The 14,356-nt window shown below is 47.4% G+C and overlaps 1 pseudogene; it reads right to left on the bottom strand.

Moving 5' to 3' along the window:
* Nucleotides 1-595: 595 nt before the first annotated feature.
* LOC124696278 lies at nt 596-8,128 on the bottom strand (annotated as a pseudogene).
* Nucleotides 8,129-14,356: the final 6,228 nt, after the last annotated feature.

Consider the following 14,356-nt stretch of genomic DNA (forward strand, 5'->3'; position numbering starts at 1 on the left):
GCAGATTGTTGCATTCCAACACGAAACAGTTCCACGGTAGTATGATCCTGTATTCATTTAAATGCCTCAACATCGACAAAGATCTCTAATGCAACAATAGGAATACTTTGTTGGTTCCAAACTGCAACGCTAAATCTGAGCCGAAGTGAGCCACAATAAAGAATCTAAATCAAAGTTTAGTCAAAACACAAAAGCACCTTATGTGTTTTCTGTAGCTTAACCAAAATGTGGTCAGCCCATGACATATCATTTTTAACTGAAGAGAAAGGGAACAGGTGATATAATATAAGAACCAAACACTAACATCTAGATAACCAACCTGAAGAAAGCCCACTCTTTATTTTTACCTATGCCATTTCAAGGAGTACTAAAATATTGACCAGCCCTCACCACATTTCTCCCCTCACAACCGTCACACGTCATGGTCATTTCAGCCTTGCTGTTGCATGCCCCCTCGTTAGTAGTTAAATGTAAAAACCGGGATTGTAGATCACCAATGAACACATATACCCCTAAAATTTTGGCAGGCCTGCTGAGAAGTTAAACAAAAAGTTGGTAAATCCATATGAAACAATGAAATAAAATCATAGCAGCACTACAAATTAACTGTTTTACTTCTTACTCCAAAGCTGCTGATGTGAAGAGTGTGGACATCAGGGATGGCAGATCCATGACTATTTAGAGGCAGGACTCGTACAACCCGAGCAAGCGACAGGTTGGGTGACTCGGAATCAACCTTCTGCAAGACCCATGCCACGGCGTCTGCGGGGCCGTGCACCCTGCCCGGCCTCCACCGCTGCACACCTGGCCACACTATCTCCTGGGACACCTCGTGTGCCTCCGCCATTTTCCTCTTCCCCTGGATCACGCTCAGCGACCCCAGCACCACGGCGGGCTGTCTTGCCCACCGAAATAGCAAATCATCACACAATCCTTATGTTTGCAGTGGTAATCCTTGTTAACCATCAACAGGGTCATCTCCCGAAATACGTAAAAGATTGATAGCGCAACCCACGATTTCTTTTTCTTGATGAGGTAACCATCCTAGATTCCCCATCGAGAGGCACCAAACTTCTGAGGCTGTTCACGGGAACCTTTACCTCACCCAGCCGCTATATTCGCGCCGCCGCCACGGGTCCGTGCTCCATAGGCCACTGCTCGCTCCGAGCCGCTCGACCCCTTCCTCTACCGCGCTCGATATTGGGGAGAGTCCCAGCGTAGGGGAGGAGGACATGGAGGTGCACGTTGATGTCGATGCCGCCGAGATTGACGAGTTTTTGGGCGGGCCAGAGAGTCCGCGCCGGAGACCGAGGAAAGGCCAGGCGGAGGCGAGGATAACGTGGAGGTGCTCGCGGATGTCAAAGCCGCCGGGATCGACGACGCGGGCCGGTGGAGGAGAGGCCGGGCGGATGGGAGGAGGACGTGGAGGTGCTCGCTGATGTCGTGGGATGCGTGGGGACGAGCGAAACGTTTCGTTGGGCTTGCTTCGCCCCACACCATGCGAACGATTGAGGACGGAACGCCTTCCTTTCCATTCAGATTGTTCCCATAATCCCATCAAATTCGTTTGCAAAAAGAAAGAGGGATCACATTCTGATTTTTTGGGAGATATTTTGGAAGATAGCCTTCCTTTCCGTCCAGATTGTTCCCATTTTTTCGGAAATAACCTTCTTTAATGCAAAACCAGGGGATCATGACCTCAGTGATAATTGGAAAGATGGGATCATGTCTCGATTTTGTTTAGCACCGACGGTAGGATAGACATTGAGTATATTGGATGGACAAGATGCTTTTAATGACGACCACCAAAGTGCGTTGAGTGTCAAACGACCAACTCTCATTTAATAGTAAAGATATCTTTTTTGGCCAAATTTGAACCAGATGGAGGAATACCTTTAGCAGTAAGCTGCGCATTCATAGTCCCAATCTGAGTCGCAACTATAGGCTGAAGTTGTGCTTGCATCCCATCTACTCGATTATTCACATGTGAACCACCTTGCTCATTATTATTTGATGTTGCATCCTCATCAATTCCTTTGGGATCCATATCCATGGCATTACAACCTCCATTATTCCCCTCTTCGTGGTTTGCATCATCATCATTCCCATCATTACCATTGTTTGCATCTACCATATTCACTTCTTGAGACACTTGAACTACCTCAACTTCGAAACGAAATTTGAAAACCCCCCTCCTAATAAACACATAACTATCCACAGGAATAAGAGTGCGGTCCAAACACTCAATCTTGGTCGTAAGCACCTTGTTCTTACAAGTGTATGTCATATCCACATCCAGGATCTTCCCAAAAAGAGTTCCCACTTCCCATAAATAAAAATAATCTTATCTAATGTAGAGTGGCTCCTCCAAACTTGAGGAAACATATAGAGTGGCTCCTCCAAAGATGACCAGAAGTCAAAAGTTAAACAAGATTCCCTGTCTGGGCACATATATGTGCCAAAATTCTTCAACACTTCCTGCTTACTTGGTAATTTTACTCTAAAACGTTATCCTTGAAGTGAAAAACTTCCCAATTAAATTTCTTATATGATACAATCCTCTTCAGTTGTTCGATTATCTCAGGAATAGTCATAGCGTCCCCATCAACAGTAACTTTGGCCAACTTAGGATTCTCAACTTTGGCCTTGAAAGCACCATATGGAAGCTCAAAAAACATGAGTGCCTCACTTTCATATCCATGGTTGATTGTTGTGGGCTCGGAGCTTGCAGAAGATGACATGCTGGAGCCGCATGGTGAATTGACTCACAATGGTCGCAAAAAGGAGAAGGACAATCGTCAATGTAGTGTCCTGATTTCTTGCAATGAAAACATGCCGTCTTATCCTCCTTCTTCTTCTTTGAAGGACCCGGCCCTTCAGTCTCCTTTCCTTTTGCTCCTGCCAGCGGTGCATCCACGACCCCCTGACTCGGCACCGCTATCGGTTGCTGCATTACAGGGGGTGCCGCAACTGGCACCACCGCAGGCTGACTTTGGAACCGCGGGCTACCCATCAGGTCTAGCTACAGCATGCGCTGTCATCCCCACAGCAGGTTGTGAGATCCTCTGTGCCGCTGTCACCGTCGGAAGTACAGCCGACACCGTTTGCTATGATAGGCCTGCGTCCATGCCAGTCCTTGCAGCAAGACCGTTCCCAACAGAAGCGATTCTGATAGCCACCACCGCGGCTTGGATAACTTCCATTGTTCTATCGCTGCTGATTATGTCCATAATTGAATCTGTTATTGTTGTTAAAATTGTTTCCTCTCTGAAAGTTCCCATTGCTGTCGCCCCAATTCTCCTCTTGATAACCGAGGCCATTGTCCATGCCGATCGTGCCGCTGGCCTCACCTTGAACAGAACTCCGGCATCCACCGAAACCATTGTTGCCTTAAAAATCTCGGCCACCACCGTAGCCCTGACCGCCAGGGCCTACCCCCTGATTCTGACGGCCCCGCGCACCATTGGTGCCACGACCATTACCGTAGCCACCACTGCCATGGTAGCCGCCTCACCCTGCGTTGAAGCCGATGCTACCAAGGTTGAAACCCCCTTGGCCGTCATCGCCATTCATTGGAGTTTTCGAGCGCCGCCACTGCAGGACAGGCTCCGCTCTCTCGATTCTTTTCCAAGCTAACCCTAACCGGTTGCGGAAGGCCCGTCCAGGGATAGAATTTCCCACCTTAACCTGGTTTGGGACACGATCACTGTCAGATCGAATAGGGTTTGGGACACGATCACTGTCAGATCGAATAGGGTTTGGGACACCGTGCACTTGGTGCATCGTGGATTTTGGGCCACAACGGTCCACTCTCATGTTTGTACCGGCCCGCATCTGCATCCTCACAGGGCCCAAGCCACGGACTTTTGAAATCACCGCCTTTCTCGGATCGTGCAACCTCCTACCGATCACCAGTGACCCACGTCTCTGGCGAACGACGGTCCACCCATCAGTGCTATCGTCCAAGGGCCGACTTAGCCTTAACCTTGTCTTACAAACGGACATGCCCATCGACATTGAGATCAACGAACTCATACCTTCCGGCGATGTGAACACCATCACCACTTTGGCCGCCAGTCTCTAATCATTCTACCGCCTGATCCTCTTGAGTGCCCCCCGCGCCAGCTCCGACGTGTCTTCCAAGATGTCTCTACCACTCACCGGGGATGGTGTGCGGTAGAGGTACCTTATGGATTTCTCGCTCTCCCCGGCCGCGAGATCTCCTCTGCTTCCCCACCCTCATCCTCCTCTGATGACCGCAACACCCAGAAGCGACTCCCGAGGGGACACTCCAGCGAACAGTTACCGTCGCTTCCCTTCAAGGTCTTCACCGGCGTTGGGGTGACGAGATCGCCACCCGAGTCGCCAGACGTCCCTTCAACGGTCATAGGTTGAAGGGCCTTCGGCGAATGCGGAACTTGAAGACACCAATACGGTGCGACATCATCTTGTCCACAGAAACGCCGCCGCCTTAGACAAACACTTGTCACACCAGACGTAGCGGTCGACTGCAAACTTCGGTACGTTGATGCTCCTCCAAGGCTGAATATGATATTAAAACTAAATGGGTTGCAAGAAATCATTTGATGTAAACAAGTATCATAAACACACTAGAAGTTTAGAATACAGATGGGCAGCCTTTATTAGTTGATCTTGATTGAAATACATATGAAATACCAGGAAATCGTAGGAACTGTGGTCTTAAATCCATAAGCATGTGTATGAGTTCCTTCCGAAGGCCATGGCCCTGTATGTTTAGAACAAAATGACGATTAATGCTCTAGTAGACTCATAGTAAGCATGATCTGACATTAAAAAAGAAGATTGCATTTTTATTTTTATTTAAATTTCTATAAATCAATGTAAGTTTTTCGTTTGATCTTATTAATCAGCAACGAGAGCTGTTGGAGAAACATCTGTTCATTACAGATTTTCATTTACGGTCAAACAATGTGATGATTGATTTTACTTAAACATAGAATTTCTAGTTAACTAAACAAGCCTTCCTTTCTATATGGTTTTATGATTTGAGGTATTACACATTTTTGTAGAATCTTCACCAGCTGTTTTCAGATCACATCCTTTGTGATTGTCAGTAGCCAGTACGTTACCAAGGTTGCAGATAAAAAAAGAAGCTATTCACCTTATATATGTATCTGAAGGCATAAGTGACACTTGATCTATCCATATGACCCCCCTCTTGAAAGTTGTTAACTCAAATCTTGAAGTTCTGCATGTTCTTTGAGCTGATAATTGCAGTTCTATCTTTCGCCAATCTGACATATTATTATCTCTTCAACCATGCAGTATGTATTTTTTCGCGGTTAGTGGAGAAAATTAACAAGTTGGAAAATTATCTTATTTCATTAGGGAAGATATATACACTACACCAGCTGATGCGATATTTTGTAATCCATCCAAACATGTGAGTGAAGCTGTCAACTCCACAGGTTCCATTGATCTGATATACATGGCTATATATGTCTTCCCTTCTTCTATATTTTGGAAGTTCAAATGTTCAAGTTAAACACAAAACCGGAGGGAAATAGTTGAAATGCTTCTCAGAGAAAACGATGCAGTGACTCCAAGGAAGCGACGCACAGACATTGGATGGAAAGCGAACATTATCCAAGGAAAATATGGATATGGATTAAAATCGATAAAGATCATGTTCCAGTTTCACTTTTACAAAGAGAAACATCTGCTACAATACTGGCAATACTGGCAATACTGGCGAATGTAAACATGGACTGGATTATTGTTTTATGATTTATGTTTCCATACTCATGTTCCAGCCCACTTATATATACATGCAAAGAGAAATCATACCATGCCCAAAAGCAGTGGCGGAGCTTGCCAAGGATGGCTGGGGGGCAAAATGCAATTTAGGAGTTTTAGGGGGGAGGCAAATACAGAGAAATTTCTAATGTAACCTCTCCCAAAAAAAAAATTCCTTCAGAGATGTGCCAAATCATGGGGGGGGGGGGGGGGGGGCGGTGGCCCCCCCGAAAGCTACGCCAGCTGGACACTTGTCACAAACAACCTCCATCTTTAGAGCATTGATATTTGTACTAAAACAAGATGGTCTTTTAGTCTTCGCGTGTATGGAGCATTTATTCCCAATTAAGGACCATGGGTCTATGTTTGAAGTGTTAGGCCCTCCAGCTTCAAAACCTAAAGCATAAATTCCGCAACAGTCAGTACGTGGCTATACATGAAATGTTACTAACAGGTTATAAAAAGGAAGAGCCTAATTTTTTTCTTCCACTGTTATGTGTTGCAATAATGATTTCATTGTTCTTAAGTTATTACAGAACTACCTAAGGGGACAGACAATAAATAGAGTGAAAGTACGGGAATAAATACAACCGTAACATAAATATGTTCTGTGATTGTTCTCTGAACAAGATTTTGTAAGCTTCAGATCCACAAAAAGATTTTGTAAGATTTTGTAAGGTTTCACAAAACCTTAGTTGTTATGCTGTTGTTGCGTTGTGTATGTGTAAGGATGATACTTTGTAATATGATGGTTTCGTTAATGAAATCGGGGGTGATCCCTTTTATCTGAAAAAATATACTACCTATTCAACCTATATGAATCCTTCTTACAAGGGAAATCAGGTATACATGTCCCTGCAAAATTTCAAATCTCGAGAAACAATGCCACTAGGTGTATCACTGGCATGTTAAGTCATTGCTTGGCATCTGGAACTATCTATCTTTTTTCATTGGAAACATGCGCTCCAACAAGTTTCGGTCAAGTGCATCTAGCCGTTTGCGAAACATTTTTCCAAGAGGCATACACAACAGTAGAGGGTGGCGCATACCTCTGACAAGTTCCACCCAAAGCCCTCCAGTTCCAGCGTGGTTGATTTCCTAGAAGAAGAATTCAGTTGATCAGATTAATATACAACACTCAAACTGCATAGAAATTAAAGCAACAAGAAGAAAAACCTCACCTCAAAGAACACTCCAAGAGGGTCTGAGGGGGCGGTGGCCCCCCCCGAAAGCTACGCCAGCTGGACACTTGTCACAAACAACCTCCATCTTTAGAGCATTGATATTTGTACTAAAACAAGATGGTCTTTTAGTCTTCGCGTGTATGGAGCATTTATTCCCAATTAAGGACCATGGGTCTATGTTTGAAGTGTTAGGCCCTCCAGCTTCAAAACCTAAAGCATAAATTCCGCAACAGTCAGTACGTGGCTATACATGAAATGTTACTAACAGGTTATAAAAAGGAAGAGCCTAAATTTTTTCTTCCACTGTTATGTGTTGCAATAATGATTTCATTGTTCTTAAGTTATTACAGAACTACCTAAGGGGACAGACAATAAATAGAGTGAAAGTACGGGAATAAATACAACCGTAACATAAATATGTTCTGTGATTGTTCTCTGAACAAGATTTTGTAAGCTTCAGATCCACAAAAAGATTTTGTAAGATTTTGTAAGGTTTCACAAAACCTTAGTTGTTATGCTGCTGTTGCGTTGTGTATGTGTAAGGATGATACTTTGTAATATGATGGTTTCGTTAATGAAATCGGGGGTGATCCCTTTTATCTGAAAAAATATACTACCTATTCAACCTATATGAATCCTTCTTACAAGGGAAATCAGGTATACATGTCCCTGCAAAATTTCAAATCTCGAGAAACAATGCCACTAGGTGTATCACTGGCATGTTAAGTCATTGCTTGGCATCTGGAACGATCTATCTTTTTTCATTGGAAACATGCGCTCCAACAAGTTTCGGTCAAGTGCATCTAGCCGTTTGCGAAACATTTTTCCAAGAGGCATACACAACAGTAGAGGGTGGCGCATACCTCTGACAAGTTCCACCCAAAGCCCTCCAGTTCCAGCGTGGTTGATTTCCTAGAAGAAGAATTCAGTTGATCAAATTAATATACAACACTCAAACTGCATAGAAATTAAAGCAACAAGAAGAAAAACCTCACCTCAAAGAACACTCCAAGAGGGTCTGAGGGACCTTTCTCGCAGCTACCCATGACATATTAACCTCCCGTGTGAGCCAGATCCAAATCTGCCGCTAAGCACTCGAAGCTCAACGTGATTAGTAGCAAGGAGCAGAGGACGGTGCGACAAGTTGCCACGTCATCTGTACCCATCGTCCCCTTACTCCAGCCTGCAGATAAAGAGCACCAGTGTTCAGTTCCATGGTGCAGAGGAAGGAAAAGAAACACCCACGGTGGCCCAACGGAAATTGGAGAGTGGGGAAAAAATAGACGAAGCTCATCTGAGGTAGAATTAGTACCGCTGAATTCAACGTGAGGCTATACTACCTGAATTTCACTACAGCTTAATCGCTGAACCAAGAAAACGCACAAGTTAGCTGAACGTTAACGTTCGTACGGCCTGATCGCAGAATTATTATACTACTGCTAGCTGAGCGAAATTTACACTTATGTGAAGCTCCTTGCTGAGATCTGTTTTAATTATGATTCTTTCTTAGCTATACATATATTGGTTGATGTTATTTGTTGCTGCTGCTAAAGCTCATAGCTCAAAAGCGAATCTCGGTTTTGCGCAAATAAATCAAGCTATTGTAGATGTTGTAAATGGTAGTTGCAAAAATAGTTATACTGTATTATTACTACCTCTGTTCATATCTAGAAAAAGTTGAGCAATTTTTATTAAGATGGACGGGCTAAAATACATGAGATTGAATATGAAAGTTGGAATTTAGACCATTTGCTAGAGATATATTTAGATGATAGTCTATATTACGATATGAGAAGAAAGCAGTTAAACAAGCTAACTAGACTAACTTGAAACATAATTTCACAGTTGTGGCCAACGGCGATGGGAAAATAGAGGCAGCGTTGAACTAAAGGGGAGTGTCAGGTATGACCTACCACGGAGGGCCAGCTGACACATGGGAAAGTTTTGGGAGAAATTGTTGCTGCTTCTGAACATCATCTTAAGTTGGGACATGGGAATGTTTCGGGAGAAATTGTTTGGGCTTATGAGCATTATCTTAAGTCGGGACACTGCCACCTACAACAAACGTCTGCCATCGACTACACCATTCAAATATTCATCCCCAGTGTGTGCACAAGTTTTTTTCCATCGATGATGTCGTTCTCCTAGCAACGCACGGGTATTATGCTACTTAATAGGTAGTAACTAAAAAATTTATTTTGGGCTGGGGAGGGGGGGGGGAGCGGCCCCCCTAACCTCAACATAGCTCCACAGTTCGTTGGTAACAACACGCACCACCTGCCCTCGTCGTGGATGCAGACGATAAGAGGAAGCACGCTTGATGCGTGGATCACACTGATCTGATCATACGGTTAAAACGCGGCTGCCGCGTTTGGACAGATATCAGGCGCCAGTGGCAAACAAGTAAAGGTGAATCCATTGGAAATAATTTACTGGGAGAAAACCTAAAACTCAATGAAAACTAAGTGAACCTCAGGTCTAACGGTCAGCGCCGGCCGCTTGGAGCATTGGGTCGTGTCAGTGAATCGGTACTAGGTTTAGAATTTTGAAACTGGAGTTGCAATTCCATTTCAAATGTTTAAGTAGAGAGGTGGGTCTTGTAATTCCGGAAGGCCCTCTTAGAACATTAATTGCACATGCCCATGCACAAATGAAACCCTTGAACCCATGCATGTGTCCAAGTAGAGAGGTAGTCAGAAAGTTCCTTATCTTTCCCTTAAAAGATTTCTTCATATGTTTTTAGAAGTGTTCTTCACATGCATAGTCTGTACGAGAAAGGTACATGTGTATATGGTCCATCAACGCACCATGACACTTACAAACTCATAGCTAGCTCACACACCACAAGATGAATCTCGTGAAGGAGTTGATACTAGGCATTCACAAAAAGTTATGATCTACTTTCATGGTAGAAAGTTTGTTCCTAAAGAAAGGCGCTAAGGGCCGGATAAGGACGAGTATATATCAAACCAAGAAGGGGAAAATGATAATTTCACAAGAGCAAAGTTTTGTTCAATTCAGTACTTCCTCATATGTCATCATAGACTCGGTCAACAAGCTCAACCTAGCCTTAATCTAATGTTTACATGATAATTCTTATGGATCCTTTAACAAGAAGCTAACCGGCCACTTTGTGAAACAAAGATTTTCTTTTAGGAAATACGAAAATTTTAGAACCCAATCTAGGAGGCCTGTGGTTTACCGGGCCTTGTTCGGTAGGAATTTAGCTTGCATGGCCCGTTTTTCTTCCCTCCTTAGTGGCCAGCCCAGGCCTCGCTTGTAGAAGGATAGAGAGGGAGAGAGATATGCAGAATATGTTGGATGTTGTATTGAGCCTCATGTGCGAGTATATATAGGAGTACAAGGACCGACTTGGAGTAGAAGACAAGAAACAAATCTATCCCTACCTAATCTATCCCTAACCGACATATACTCTAACATCCCCCCGCAGTCGTAGCGGTAGCGTCGTGAACAACTGGAACGTCGCGGGAGAGAAACCGAAGTAGAACCAGTGGGCTGACATCCCCCCGCTGTCGCAGCGGGAGCGTCAGGGACGGTGTCGCGGCGCACTAGCTTGGACTGTAGAGGAAGCTGGTGAGTCTCAGGCGAGGTGGTAGCCCTTTGTGCCGATGTAGAGGTAGCGGAGAGCGTGGGTGCTGCAACCTTGGTCGAGGGAGCCGCGCGAGGGATTGCCGTGGTCGATGTCGTGGGCGGGTGCCGGTGTCGATGTAGCCGCAAGCGCGTAGTGCGCGAGTAGAGTGATGGAGACGTGTCGAGGCAGTCGTGGAGGTTGTCGATGCCGAAGTCGATGCAGTCCGAGCCGTCGAGGACGAGGTGCGCCCCTAGTTTTGCCAGAACCAGGCGCATGTCGGGGACGAAGGCATACTTCGGTTTTTCCAGAATCGAGTACACATAGAAGAAGTCGGTGACGCGGTCGAGGCAGTCGTAGAGGCGATGCCGAAGAAGACGTTGTCGAAGCCGATGAAGACGAGACGTCCGGCGCGAGTTTGCCAGACTCGGGAACGTGTCGGGGACGAAGGCACTTCCGGTGTTGCCAGTACCGGGCATGCGAGGGTAGGGAACATTACAAAGTGCGCGCCATGTCGGAGTAGACTACCAGAGGAGGTCTTGACGACGGGTGTCGGAGAAGAGGAGCAGGTGGTGTAGTCGAGGAAGAGGCGACTCTCGATGACGGGTGTCGGAGTAGAGAAGCAGGTGACGTAGTCGGGGAAGAGGCGAGGACGCTGGCGGCAAAGGTGTAGTGTACGAAGACGTAGAAGTTGGCTAACCCAGCGGTGACCAGGGGTGGTCATGCTGGACGCCTAGACGGGCGTTGCGGTGATCGGTGAGCCCAGCGCGACCTGAAGTGGTTGGCGAGCCCAGCTGCGACCTGAGGTGGAGGCGCGGCGGCGGTACACGAAGTAGGCGAGGAAGACTCGGCGGCGTGACGAAGACCATGCGCAGACGGAGGCGACCCGCGCCGAAGGGACGGCGCTGTGGTGGCCTCGGACGTCGATGCGCGGGGGACGACGAAGGTGACCGCGTGCGGCGACGCCACGGCCTGAGGGGCCGGCGTAGCTGCAGGGCGCGAGTCGGTGCAGCGGCGGGATGCCACCAGCGACGTACGCGCCTCAGAAGGCGCGTCGTTGGCTAGCAGCGTGGACCAAAGGCGGCGGCACTGCGACCCGAAGGGGCGACGCAACGGCAACCCGATGCTCAATCGGTGGTATGCGCGTGCTCGGGGACGTGCTTGGCGGAGACGTGTGCGGGGTCGGTTGATCAGACCGACGGCGGCACGATACGCGCCATGGCGTGGACGACGCGCAGATCGGAGCCGATGGGACGGTCGGCCTGGGGACCGGTACGACCGGCCTGGGCGCCGGTCCAACCGGCATGGAGCCCGGTCTGCTGGCTTGGGCGCCGGGTGACTGGGCGGAAGCCCTGGATAGCGGCCCGGTAGGCACCGGTTCGAGGCCCGGTTTGGTCCGGTCCGACCCGGTCTGGAAGCCGGTCCGACCGGTTGTAGCGCCGGGTAATCCGGTCAGGTGGCCGGTTTGCCGGCCGTGGCGCCGGCCCGTCCGGTGCTGAGGCCGGTCGGCCGGGTCGTGGCGCCGGCCGCCTGACGGATCGGACCGACGGCGGCACGATGGTGTGGGCGATGCGCAGATCGGAGTCGATGGCGGCGTTGTCGATGTAGTCCCGGTCGATGGCGACGAAGACGAGCCGACGATGGAGACCGCGCGAGCGAGACAGCCTGTTGCGTCGCACGTAGGGGCGCCCCGTGTGCAACACGTCCGGCTGTGTCGTGCGGTTGATGGCCAGTGCAGGTCGATGTCGTTGTCGGAGTAGAGGCGCAAGTGGACGACGGCGATGGGCGACTCAATCCGATCTATGATCGGTAAAACCGAAAAGAAAAAAGCCGATCGAGCGACCGGCGGAGCAAAAAGAAAACCAATCTACAGATTGAAAAAAAAAGACTCGAGGGCAGCGGATCAACGGATCGGCGAACGAATCCTCATACGGATTGCGCGGCCCCCGGAGTAGATCATGGAGATCGATCTCCCCGGGGGCGGCGCGGTGCGGAAACCTTGCGGTGGCTAGGTCAAGGAGCGTGCCGCTCTGATACCATGTAGAAGGATAGGGAGGGAGAGAGATATGCGAAATATGTTGGATATTGTAACCGACTTGGAGTAGAAGACAAGAAACAAATCTATCCCTACCTAATCTATCCCTAACCAACATATACTCTAACATCGCTGTCTCTTCTACAGCAAACCACTCGTCCATCGGCCAACCCCGAAAGGTTAGGTCTTCACATGGGTGCTAGCTGCATCGTCGTGTGCGAATTAATCGGAGTTCATTCGTGTTGTTTAGGGGAGGAATAAACCAGCCGTGTGTACAGGCTATTTTTTTTTTTTTTGAGGGAAACGCGTGCTCTTTATTGAATTATTGATCAATAAATATAATGTCATTACACAGAGCCTCTCGGATACAATCCGGAGTAACACCACGCCACACAGCGCTAACTAAAGAAAAACACTCTCTAGCTAACCGATGAGCAGCAACGTTGAGCACGCGAAGCACATGACGAAAACCACATGAAGTAAACCGTCTTGAGATAGCCTTAATATCTTCGATGACTATGCCATACGGAGAACGATCAGTCACAGAAGATTTTATTCTTTGTATCACCGAAAGACAATCGGAAGCAATGATAATCTTCGAAAAACCCTCATCAAGAGCAAACAAGGCAGCCTTGCGGACGGCAAGAGCCTCCGCCAGTTCTGGTGTCACAACATTATCCGATCGCTCTCCACAAGCAGCGATACAATTACCAATGTGGTCTCTTGCAACAATACCAGCCCCCATTTGCTTTGATGCCGAAAAGATAGCTGCATCAACATTCACCAGAACCGTACCTTCCGGCGGCGGAACCCATTTAGCATCAGAAGAGAACTCACGCCTATGGTTAGTTGCAGGTTTGTAAAGATGAACTAGGATCATTTCAATATATGCATTCACTTTGGCAGCCAAGGACGTAGGATGCAAAACACCTTCGCCCTCACGAGCTTTGTTCCTTGCATCCCATATGTGCCACATAGCAGTAATAGCAGCAGTAATCTGAACATCAGAACCACGATCCAGAAACTTCATAACCCAGGTTCTTGGAGATATAAATAACTTCCTTCGAAGATGAATATCATGTTCAGATTGGATTCCTTGCCAAACTTCCCTGGCATATGGGAAAAACAACAAGGCATGTTCAACTGTGTCATGCTTGTTGCAGAAGACACACTCTGTTGACGCCAGAATATTGCGTTTTTGAAACTGGTGTCCGCAAGGAAGACAATCATGGGCAAACCTCCACATAGTGATAATCATCTTGCCTGGCGCTTTAGTTGCCCAGAGTTTCTTCCACAGCTTAGCGTCAACACTATCAAGAGTTGTTGAAGAAGAGCCCAGACCAGACTTGCTCCGATCGACCGCAAAGTGATCCTCACGGGCTAGGTGACCGTATAGTGACCGAAGCGAGCATGAGGCCAGGACATGTGGTCTGCTCCACCATGGCGACTAATAGACACCTGCAACACCTTGCTAGCTGTATCGCCATCAAAGATTGAGCGAACTAACTCCACATTCCAAACCTTCACGTCTTCAAGAATTGAAGAGTCAACCGTCTGGTCTTGAGGGATGGGCACCAAAGGTTGCAGCATGTATGGTTTCAAACCGGGGATCCAAGAATCAGTTAGGATCTTTGTCTTTGCTCCATCGCCAATACCCCAATGGATCCCTTTCTTCACCAACTTCATACCAAACTTAATACTCCACCAAGTATAGGAGGAGGAGCGCGGTTGCGGTGCATCCAGTACATCACAATCCGGAAAATAACGTGC

This window comes from Lolium rigidum, chromosome 3, assembly GCF_022539505.1.
Source record: "Lolium rigidum isolate FL_2022 chromosome 3, APGP_CSIRO_Lrig_0.1, whole genome shotgun sequence".
NCBI lineage: Eukaryota > Viridiplantae > Streptophyta > Magnoliopsida > Poales > Poaceae > Lolium > Lolium rigidum.